The sequence below is a fragment of the Dermacentor andersoni genome, chromosome 7 (genome assembly GCF_023375885.2).
Source record: "Dermacentor andersoni chromosome 7, qqDerAnde1_hic_scaffold, whole genome shotgun sequence".
NCBI lineage: Eukaryota > Metazoa > Arthropoda > Arachnida > Ixodida > Ixodidae > Dermacentor > Dermacentor andersoni.
Genome location: NC_092820.1, coordinates 42,304,480 through 42,314,367, shown reverse-complemented (window position 1 = coordinate 42,314,367; position 9,888 = coordinate 42,304,480). Strand labels below are relative to the sequence as shown.

Genomic DNA, 9,888 nt, shown 5'->3' with positions numbered 1-9,888 from the left:
CAGAAGACAAGGAGGCTGCAGGTCAAAATATTGACACATTTACTTATCTTTATCGGGCGACCACGTTTGGCCGCCTAACAAATGTTATCGCGCAGCGCAGGACGTGCCTGCATGTAAAAGAAGTTTCTGGAATGTTATCGATGGTTCCGTCCACTGTCTTTCACCGCAACTTGTGTAATCTGATTGCATGTATGCGCGACGCGAATAGTGTAGAACTTTGTGGAAGACACGCCGGTTAATCTGCAACATTCGACGACTGATCTATAAAAGCCGACGCGCTTGACCCGCTGATCAGATTTTCGACGATCGCCGACCCTATTCACCGCTATCGTGCTATAAGTGTAGCCTCTTTTGTGGGCACAGGTTCGCCCAATAAAAGTTAGTATTGTGTTTCACAGTATTGCTACTGTGTTCTTTGACGTCACGACCACGTGACATCTGGTGGAGGTGCGGGGTATCGATCCCCGTACCTTTCGCCGTCCGTCAGACAAGGCACAGGATGACAACGGCCTACCATCCGCAGACGAATGGTCTTACGGAGCGGCTGAATAAGACCCTCGCCGACATGCTAGCGATGTACGTCGACGTCAAACACAAGACCTGGGATGCCGTCCTGCCGTACGTAACATTCGCTTACAACACGGCAGTGCAAGAAACAACACAGATCACGCCATTCAAGCTGGTCTACGGCAGGAATCCGACGACGACGCTCGACGCCATGCTGCCGCACGTCACTGACGAGGAGAACCTTGACGTCGCTACCTACCTCCAGCGCGCCGAAGAAGCCCGACAGCTTCTGCGGATCAAGAACCAGCAGAGGACTGACAGCCGACACTACAACCTCCGACGACGCTTCGTCGAGTACCAGCCCGGCGACCGTGTTTGGGTATGGACCCCGATACGCCGACGAGGTCTCAGTGAGAAACTACTGCGACGCTATTTCGGACCCTAGAAGGTCATCCGACGTATTGGCGCACTGGACTATGAGGTCGTGCCAGACGGCATTTCGCATTCACAGCGGCGCCGCGCACGATCTGAAGTGGTCCACGTGGTGCGCCTTAAACCCTTTTATGGACGCTGACGAACTTCCTTATTTTGTTTTCTTTGCTACGAGTGCTTCTTTTTTTTTATTACTTTTGTTTGTTTGCAGCATCGGGTCGATGTTTTTTAAGAGGGGGGTAATGACACATGTACTTATCTTTATCGGGCGACCACGTTTGGCCGCCTAACAAATGTTATCGCGCAGCGCAGGACGTGCCTGCATGTAAAAGAAGTTTCTGGAATGTTATCGATGATTCCGTCCACTGTCTTTCACCGCAACTTGTGTAATCTGATTGCATGTATGCGCGACGCGAACAGTGTAGAACTTTGTGGAAGACACGCCGGTTAATCTGCAACATTCGACGACTGATCTATAAAAGCCGACGCGCTTGACCCGCTGATCAGATTTTCGACGATCGCCGACCGTGTTCGCCGCTATCGTTGTGCTGTATGTGTAGCCTCTTTTGTGGGCACAGGTTCGTCCAATAAATGTTAGTTTTGTGTTTCACAGTATTGCTACTGTGTTCTTTGACGTCACGACCACGTGACAATATGAAGACACCTGGTTACCATACAGACAAGCGTGGCAATTGATGAGTAGGACGGCCACTCTGTACATACGAGGTATGGCCTGAAGTAGTATTTTCTGGTTCTTTTTTTGAAATCTAGGAAGGCAAATTCAGAGATGATCGTCCCTAACCCCCAGTCACCTGAGTGTCTGACGCTGCTCATAGCAATATTAAAATTCTGCTGTTGTTTTGTTAGCCTTGCCCCCCCCCATATGGTCTCATGAGTAGCTGACGGAGTGGATAGGCAGGGCCGCCATACAAGACAAATTGGTGGTTGTCTCCATTCAGCTGTTCGAGCTTTTCATAGAGCCCGCTCTCCCGGAGGATCCCTGCACATGAAGCATGAAAACAAGCATAGCAGCAGAAATGAAACATGCGGATAACCATTGAAATAAACAAGTTTATTGCGATGAAGCACAAGTACAATATGTGTGCCAGAGAAGCAAGTGAAAACCGGTCTGTACACTTCATAATTGGGATCATATGGTACTAACAAAAGATCCCAGAAAAAAGTATTGCATGTAGGCAAACTTATTTCATTTAGGTACTGCACCCTGGTACCTGCTTACCTTACCTTGTGCATATTAGACAACTATGCAAACATGTTAAGCACAGGTAAAATGAGTTGAACACATTTTTTTCTTTTACATAACGAGGAACATAAGTCAAAAGAACAGCTTCGATTAGACCACACACAAATAAGTTTCGCTAATAGTGCTTAAGGCCCAATAAAGATACAGGAACCATTCCCGTAAAGCTCACAAGCCAATATGAACTTCAATATAAATTTCAGTGCCCACTTTAACTGCGTTCTTAATTCTTTGTAATATCTGGTTAGTACCTTCATAGGGTTGCCATATCGTAAACATATATTCATATCTTGACTTACTAATAGATATACGAACACTCGATAACGTACCAGCATCATGCCTGCTCCCGGGGTACGGGCCATCCAGCTCGCATATCAAGCCGTTTGGACACATTAATGATTGGTACTTTAAGGCATGTACCCGCTTGTGCCCAGAAAAATAAATGCGCTGATCTTCTGACGGTCTGCAAATGGGCCGCACCGTTCCGTCTATGAAGGCCCAGCAATTCTTCAAAGGCGCACCTTTACGATGAACCGCCTGTAAACGAAAGAACAAACGGTGACGCTGCAGAAAAGAAACAAAAATCGGCTGAGATAACTGAACATTACGTAGATGAGATAAATTTTGCGGCACCATGGACGGGGCACGCTTTGCTGAAAACAATATCACATTCAAACCAGGAACGCTTACCTCGCTCATTGCTTCTGAGTTCTCGCGCGTCAACCACTGATGAACGGTGAGTTCATCTAGGAGAAGGCCAAACTTGCTTTCTACATGGAGCAGTACTTTGTTTGTGACACTTGAAATCACGGAATAGTGCCTCGCAAAGTATTCCTGGAGATCACATAACCGGTTTGGATACGCCAGCCTTCGCAGACACATGCACAGCGCTTCGTAGCCCGAGACGCGCACTCCCTGAGCGCTCATCACATGTTCCGGTAACTGCAGGGCACTGAGAAGTGAGAAATCTGCTTTCTGGAAGCGAAATTGCCGGCGAAACGTACTTTCCGGAATGGCCTCGATGTTGAGCAGGCCGCTTCTTGAGGACACGTACAACCTGCGCGGTCGCTCTCGTTCCCGAAGCATGAGGGCATCTATATCATCCCAACTTAAAAAGGAGAGGTAATATGGGTCCCACAGAACACTCGATCGCGGCATGCTAAGAATAATCGGTGATTCGCGACCCTCAATATAACAACACTGAAACCAAAGACATGCATGCGTAATTAACGCAGCGATTGTGGCTTTGGATAAGCTTGACTTAGGGACACACTTGCGGATTCGGCATTGGACCAGCTCGACATATTGTGTGGATTTGGCTTTCCAGTACTTCGTAATTTTACGTCTAGATGGCGTCGCATATGTTTGCGTTAGCCTTTTGCTCCGTTCCGCTATTCTAAAACACTGCCTTGTGCCGCGCAGTGCAGCCTTTCTTTGCGTTAGCGTTGCGTCGCACGCTAACGCAAGCGTTTTACGCTATACTAAAACTGTCTATTGCTCCGGTTCGTCTTAACGCGACAGCGTTAGGGAGCTCGTGTCGCAGAAAAGCCGTGTCGTCGGCGTCGGTGGCGTTGGCCATGAGCAAAAATCCCGGAAGGCAATTCATAAATAAAAACAACTTGCAAGATGGTCTGGGTGGGAATCGAACCAAGGTCTGTGTGAGACAGAGACGCTACGACTCAGCCATGAGTTCGATGGTTCAAAACGGAATAAAAGAGCCTCTAGTGAATGCGGTGTTGCCTTAGCAACGTGCCGTAGAAAGTTATGCTGCGGCGTATATCGGTAATTATGAGCATGTAAATTACAGAAGTCGCAGTTAAACGAGTAGCGAAGTACGTTTCCGCTACATTTCTTCTGCGCTTGGCGCACACGCAGAGCCATCTTGCGGCAAACACAGATCCCCTCCTCGCAGTGTACGGCGCTGCCCCGACAGGGGGCGCGCCACTCGCCCGCTTCTCCCCTTCATCTCGTTTGAGCGCATTGGGGTCGTGCGGTGACCGGTGCGAGGATGCCCCAATACCCTTGCATTTCATAAGTTTTCTCGCTCTTTCCCCTTCCAACTTCCAGCGTGCGTCACTAGAACCCTCGTGTTTAGGGGACGCGGCTCCTCTTTCCGCTCACAACGCGATTCCTAGGTGCAGCGTCCGATGCGGGGCGCCTCTGACGTGATCGCTGCGCCGTAGAGAAGAAGGAGGAACAAACGTTAATCTGGTCTTGTACAAGGTTTTGCCACCTGTCTAGCTAGTCCCATGTTGGGACCGGGAGCCTCCTAGCCCTATCACGGGCGTACTGGACAGCCGGGACTTGAGGGATATTATCTGTAGCGCGTCTGGTGGGAGAGCGTCCCCTGCGATGTGGGCCGTGCTGCTGACGAGGAGTCATGTGTCTGCGTGGTGCTCCTGGAACAAATAATTTTAAAAAAGTTGTGCTGTGGACTTAGAAGTGTTGTATATGAAAACTATGTCTTTGTGTGACTTAAGGGCATGCCGAGCGAATGAGTGGGCGGTGCAAACGGGGTGCGATAACGCTATCGCGTTCCACTCTTGAAGGCGAAGCTTAAGCGTCCTCCAATTTTTTGTTTTCCTTCGTGTTATCGTGCCGATTTTCACTGCTAATTTCTTTTTTTAGAATTCTCGTAAATCTCCATGGCCTTTTTCGTTTCCGTTCTTTGCATGCAATTCGCTGATATTTTCTGATTATTCCTGCATGATTATTCCTGCACAGGGGCCAGGCGGCCCTGGAAGCATATGGAGCCCGCGAAGAGGGAGCCACCCCATCAGACGCTTAACGCGTTTCATTTCATAATGGACCAGTAAAGTTGTTTCTCTCTCTCTCTCTCTCTGCATGTCTATCTACATATTCAATTATACTCTATTAGCTGCCAACTTTCTTGAGCTCTTCCTCCATTCTGTGTCCACGCTTTTTAGGTACAGATACTAGTGCACTCTAGCCGCCCATTTATGTTTTTCCATGCTCCAGAGATTTCTTCAAGACGATATTTGCACTGCGCTTCTCTGACTTCAAATGAGGCCCAAGCCATGCCCCTTTGCACTGCCTGATTTGTGGTTTTGCCCTTACAAAAAATTTTTATAGAAAGTCCATATACAGTCTATAGACATTTGTCTATGAAGTCTATAGACTGTCTATAGACATTTCTTTATACTCGTCTATAGACAGTCTATAGACTTATGGCCATACACTTTTTATAGACTAGGCTATAAAAAGTCTGAGTCTATAGACTGTCTATACACTGTCTATAGACAGTCTATAGACTTATGGCCATACTTTTTACAGACTAGACTATAAGAAGTCTGAGTCTATAGACTATCTATAGACTTATGGCCATACACTTTTTATAGACTAGTCTAAGAAGTCTGAGTCTATAGACTGTCTATAGCCTTATGGCCATACACTTTTTATAGACTAGACTATAAAAAGTCTGAGTCTATAGACTGTCTATAGAGTGTCTATGGATTAATTAAAATTATGTTTGTAGACAGTTGTCTGTATAATGTCTATGAACAAGTGTATAGGCTTACAGTTCTACTTTTGTAGACTGAAGTCTATAGAATGTCTATAGACTATCTGTAGACTATTCCTATAGACCAGTCTATAGACACTCTATAGACTTATGGCCATACACTTTTTATAGACTAGTCAATAAAAAGTCTGAGTCTATAGACTGTTTATAGATTAATGAAAATTTATGTTTGATTCAAATGTCTGCAGAATGGTTATAGACAAAAGCATGTAGGGTTATACAGCTCTACTTTTGTAGACTAAGTCTATAAAATGTCTATAGATAGTCTATAGACATTCTATAGACTTCAGTCTACAAAAACAGAACTGTATAATCCTATGCACTTTTCTTCTATGATATTCTGCAGACATTTGTCAACAAACATGAATTTTCATTAATCTATAGACACAGACATTTCATAGACAAGTCTACGAAGAGTGTATAAGGCCATAAGTCCATAGCTATCTGCTATCTACAAGTTAGTTTACATTTTTGTTTACATATGGTAGCAATAAAATTTTTAATGTGTTATGCATGTGCACTTGTTGCTTTTAATCTGCACTTATGCATTAATGTTGGTAGATTAATAGTGCTCCTGAACCAGCTGTACTCTCATATATGTTGCATAAACAGAAGGAATTGAGTGCTGAATCATGCAGTGCAAAAAAGAAAACAAATGCACCGGCAATGAATTAACTATTTTTCTTGCGCGATATAATAGATGAATTTCTTAAAATGCATGTCTCATGCTATTATGGAAAGAGACTAAATATTGAAACTACTTCTCCTAGGCAAGCATGGTCGCCAGGCTGGCTTTGACCTTTGTGTCATTAGACCCAAAGGTGATGCAGATGTTTGCTGCAAATAAGTAGATGCAACAATATGTGACAAAAATAACAAGTGTGTATTCTTTGTATGTTCATTAAGCAGCTTAATATATTTGCTCAAACAATATAATTCAATAGTTCATGCGGTTTAACTATGACTAATGGCTGCTTGTCAATACAAATCAGTACCATTATACAATGTTTTATTTTATGGTATGGTGAACACTTATGCAGTCACAACTGCTGCTCGAGCCAGCAACAGTATGTTCCCTTTTATGACAAGTTCATATATGATGCATTAATGTACTTATCCCAAATCATCTCTATATTTATTGCTGAAACGTTACCCAGTTGGACTGTCTGTACATTTTTTTCGCTGGTAGTTAAGTATGCCCGTGCAGAGGGATATGCTCAGAAGACACGACTGGAGTATTCATAGTATCATGCCAAAGATTGTAATTTATTTTGCTTAATGCACATTTAAATGTCTTTCTCATACTCTTAATTGAATGGGTAATTCGCCATAATTTCAACAAAAGGCAGATTGATTGTATTGATATGGTCACTTAGTTTCTTACAGGTAATGAGGCCTCTAGGGCATGTTAACAAGTTTTCAAGTTAGGTATACCACATGAGCACCCGAAATATCACGCGAGCACTTAGTGTCATGGGACGACAGATATGCACCTGCTGAGAAACAAAACTGATACTATAGTTCGAATGAATGCTATCACAGTAAATTATTTAAGGTGCTCTCAAAGATGAAAAATTTTTTGAGGAGTTTCGAGGTTCAGGACCTTTAGCTAACGCAAAAAAATGAGTAAGAAATGCCATATCAGTATGCTTCGCTTTCATTCTTTTTTTCTATAAATGGGACCAATTTCCCTCAACTTTTTATGAGGTGAAACGTTTTAAAAATATATTTAGCACAGAGATTCTCTGGAAACTTTGTATGACATATAACAAGACAGCATACCTATGTGGTCATTTTAAAATATCACGATCTTTTTCCAGGCCTTCCCTGGCTGTTTTCATGAAAATTTTCTGGCAATCTATGACGCCCGCAGCTTAAGTGCAATAAAAAAATATTGTGATTTAATGCTTGCCAAGTACTGCCAGTCCATAATATTTAGACAAAACGAATAACACGTCAGCCACTTGACATGCAGTATTAGATCCAACTGACTTGAATCCCTTGTTTAATAAAGCTGACCAGGGCTTGGGCAAGTTCGTAATTGATGGTCACACGACTACAACACGGAAGACAAGGACACAGAGGCACACACGTAAAGCAAATGCAACAAAGTGAGGGAAAACTATTCAATGAGTTTTTTTTACGGTTCAATAGTAGTTTTCTATATAATTTGCTCTCATCACTTTTGCCTCTAGTTAACTTTGTTTACCTCTGACTAAAGATTACATGACAATATGAATCAGTACCATTATGACGTTTTGTTATATTACAGTATGATAAGCCGTTAGAAAACCGTAATGGTCGCCGGTGCCAGCAACGGTACGTTTCGTTTCAAGAGAGGTTCATGTGACACACAGTGTACTTATAAAAATAAAAGAAATGTGAGAAACGCAAACGATCCCTATAATAATAATTGTTGAAACAAAGATACCCGGCTGGACTGTGCACATTTTTCAGGTGTTAATGCAATATGCCCGCGCCGAACGAACATGCTCAGCATAATGACTGCAGTTATGAACAATCACGTTCAGAATTGCAATTTATTTCCGCTTAGAACAGTCTGCAATGTCTCTTTTCTCATTCTTCGAGATGAATACATTTGCCAGACTTTCAGTAGAATGCACCTGAATGGGGACGTATTGATAAGGTTACTTACCAACTAAAACATGTTACGATCTCTTAGGTGTGTTGATAAGGATAGAACAAGTGCAATCTCCACTAAATTATTTGAATACTCTGTGCGTTATCTAATAACAAAACACCACCAAAGGGATAATCTGGCTTTTTTTTTCTTTTGTACAGCGCATATATTGTACAGTCTGTCCAAGACGACGGCACTAAATGCAACAGTAATGAAAACCGGAACACTTATTACGCACGACAAGGGCTTCATACCATGCACCACTGGCACAATGCGAATCTGCGCCAGCAGCTGCCTAGTGATTAACAGCACGCAAACTGCATAACGCCGAAGCATCGAAAGGCGTGTAACGCCCGAAAGATAAATTCTGCTGCTAAACTGTTTATAAAAGAGACACAAAAAAACCTTCTAACTACCGTCAAACACAATGCCTCCAGTTTAAAACGTGTAAAGGTGCTTCCCGGATCGACTAATTTATTGTTCTCTAATTTTTTCGCCTAAGTTGCGAAGCTCCGAGTAACTGGGCTTATCGCAGGTCTCATGCTCCAAAAGCGTTTGTGGTTGCATATATTTAGATAGGGCGAATCTAGATAATTCTGCTTGATATTTCTTCAAGTCTCGTGTTTTGCTTGCGGTAATAACCAAAATTATTTAGATTGGTTGCCAGGAAGCTTAAAAATACTGATACTATTAAACTCTACGAAAACGGCAGCGCACACACTGCTGATGCATGCCTCGCGAACACGGCCCTTCATCCGAGTACGCTAGCAGTTATACAACTATACGTCTCTGTTTGAAAATTCATGCTAACACAATTTTGAGATATATACGTAAAGCGTGTCCCGAGAATTTCACTACACATGCGGTGCAGCATTCATCGCGGCCAGATCAAGCGCCACGAAATGGGATCTACCACACTGGCTGCTCAACACCCACAATCCGCTTAGTGGCAGCTCTGTATCAAGTTAAACCATGGTATACTTCCTTTTTTTACGCACATCAACTATAACGCTAAAATCAACAAGCCCGAGCGATCGTTCGGCGTAAAACATACCGTATCGTAGAAGCGAGAACAAGAGCGCGTTCTCAAATCATATCAACAAACCGACATTATACCCGAGTCGCCTGCGCTACATACAGCCGGTTCGCGCTACGAAATACGCTTGCCTAATCATGATCTATTGACGCAAAACATCTTTGATAAAGCTTACCGTTCAGTGTAGTTGACGTGTGATGCCACAAAGAAGACACGCGTACACAGACACCAACGTTCAGGCAGACAACGCACACCGCTACAAGCGTTTACGTGCCTGGCGCACTCGTTGAGAATTCAAACTGACGCGGACAGACGGCGCACCGCCGCACATGCGCAAGAGCTCCGCGCATGCGCAGGAGCTCCGCGCGCCGGGCGTGCGCGCTACGAGGAGTGTGAGCGCCTTTTCCTCTTTCTTTTTTTTTTTCTCTTTCTCTCTATCTCTCTCTCTGCGCGCCATGCGCACCGGAACG

At 44.0% G+C, this 9,888-nt stretch overlaps 1 pseudogene; it reads right to left on the bottom strand.

Annotated features, from left to right (window-relative positions):
- Positions 1-1,546: 1,546 nt before the first annotated feature.
- On the bottom strand, positions 1,547-3,358 carry LOC140219558 (uncharacterized; annotated as a pseudogene).
- Positions 3,359-9,888: the final 6,530 nt, after the last annotated feature.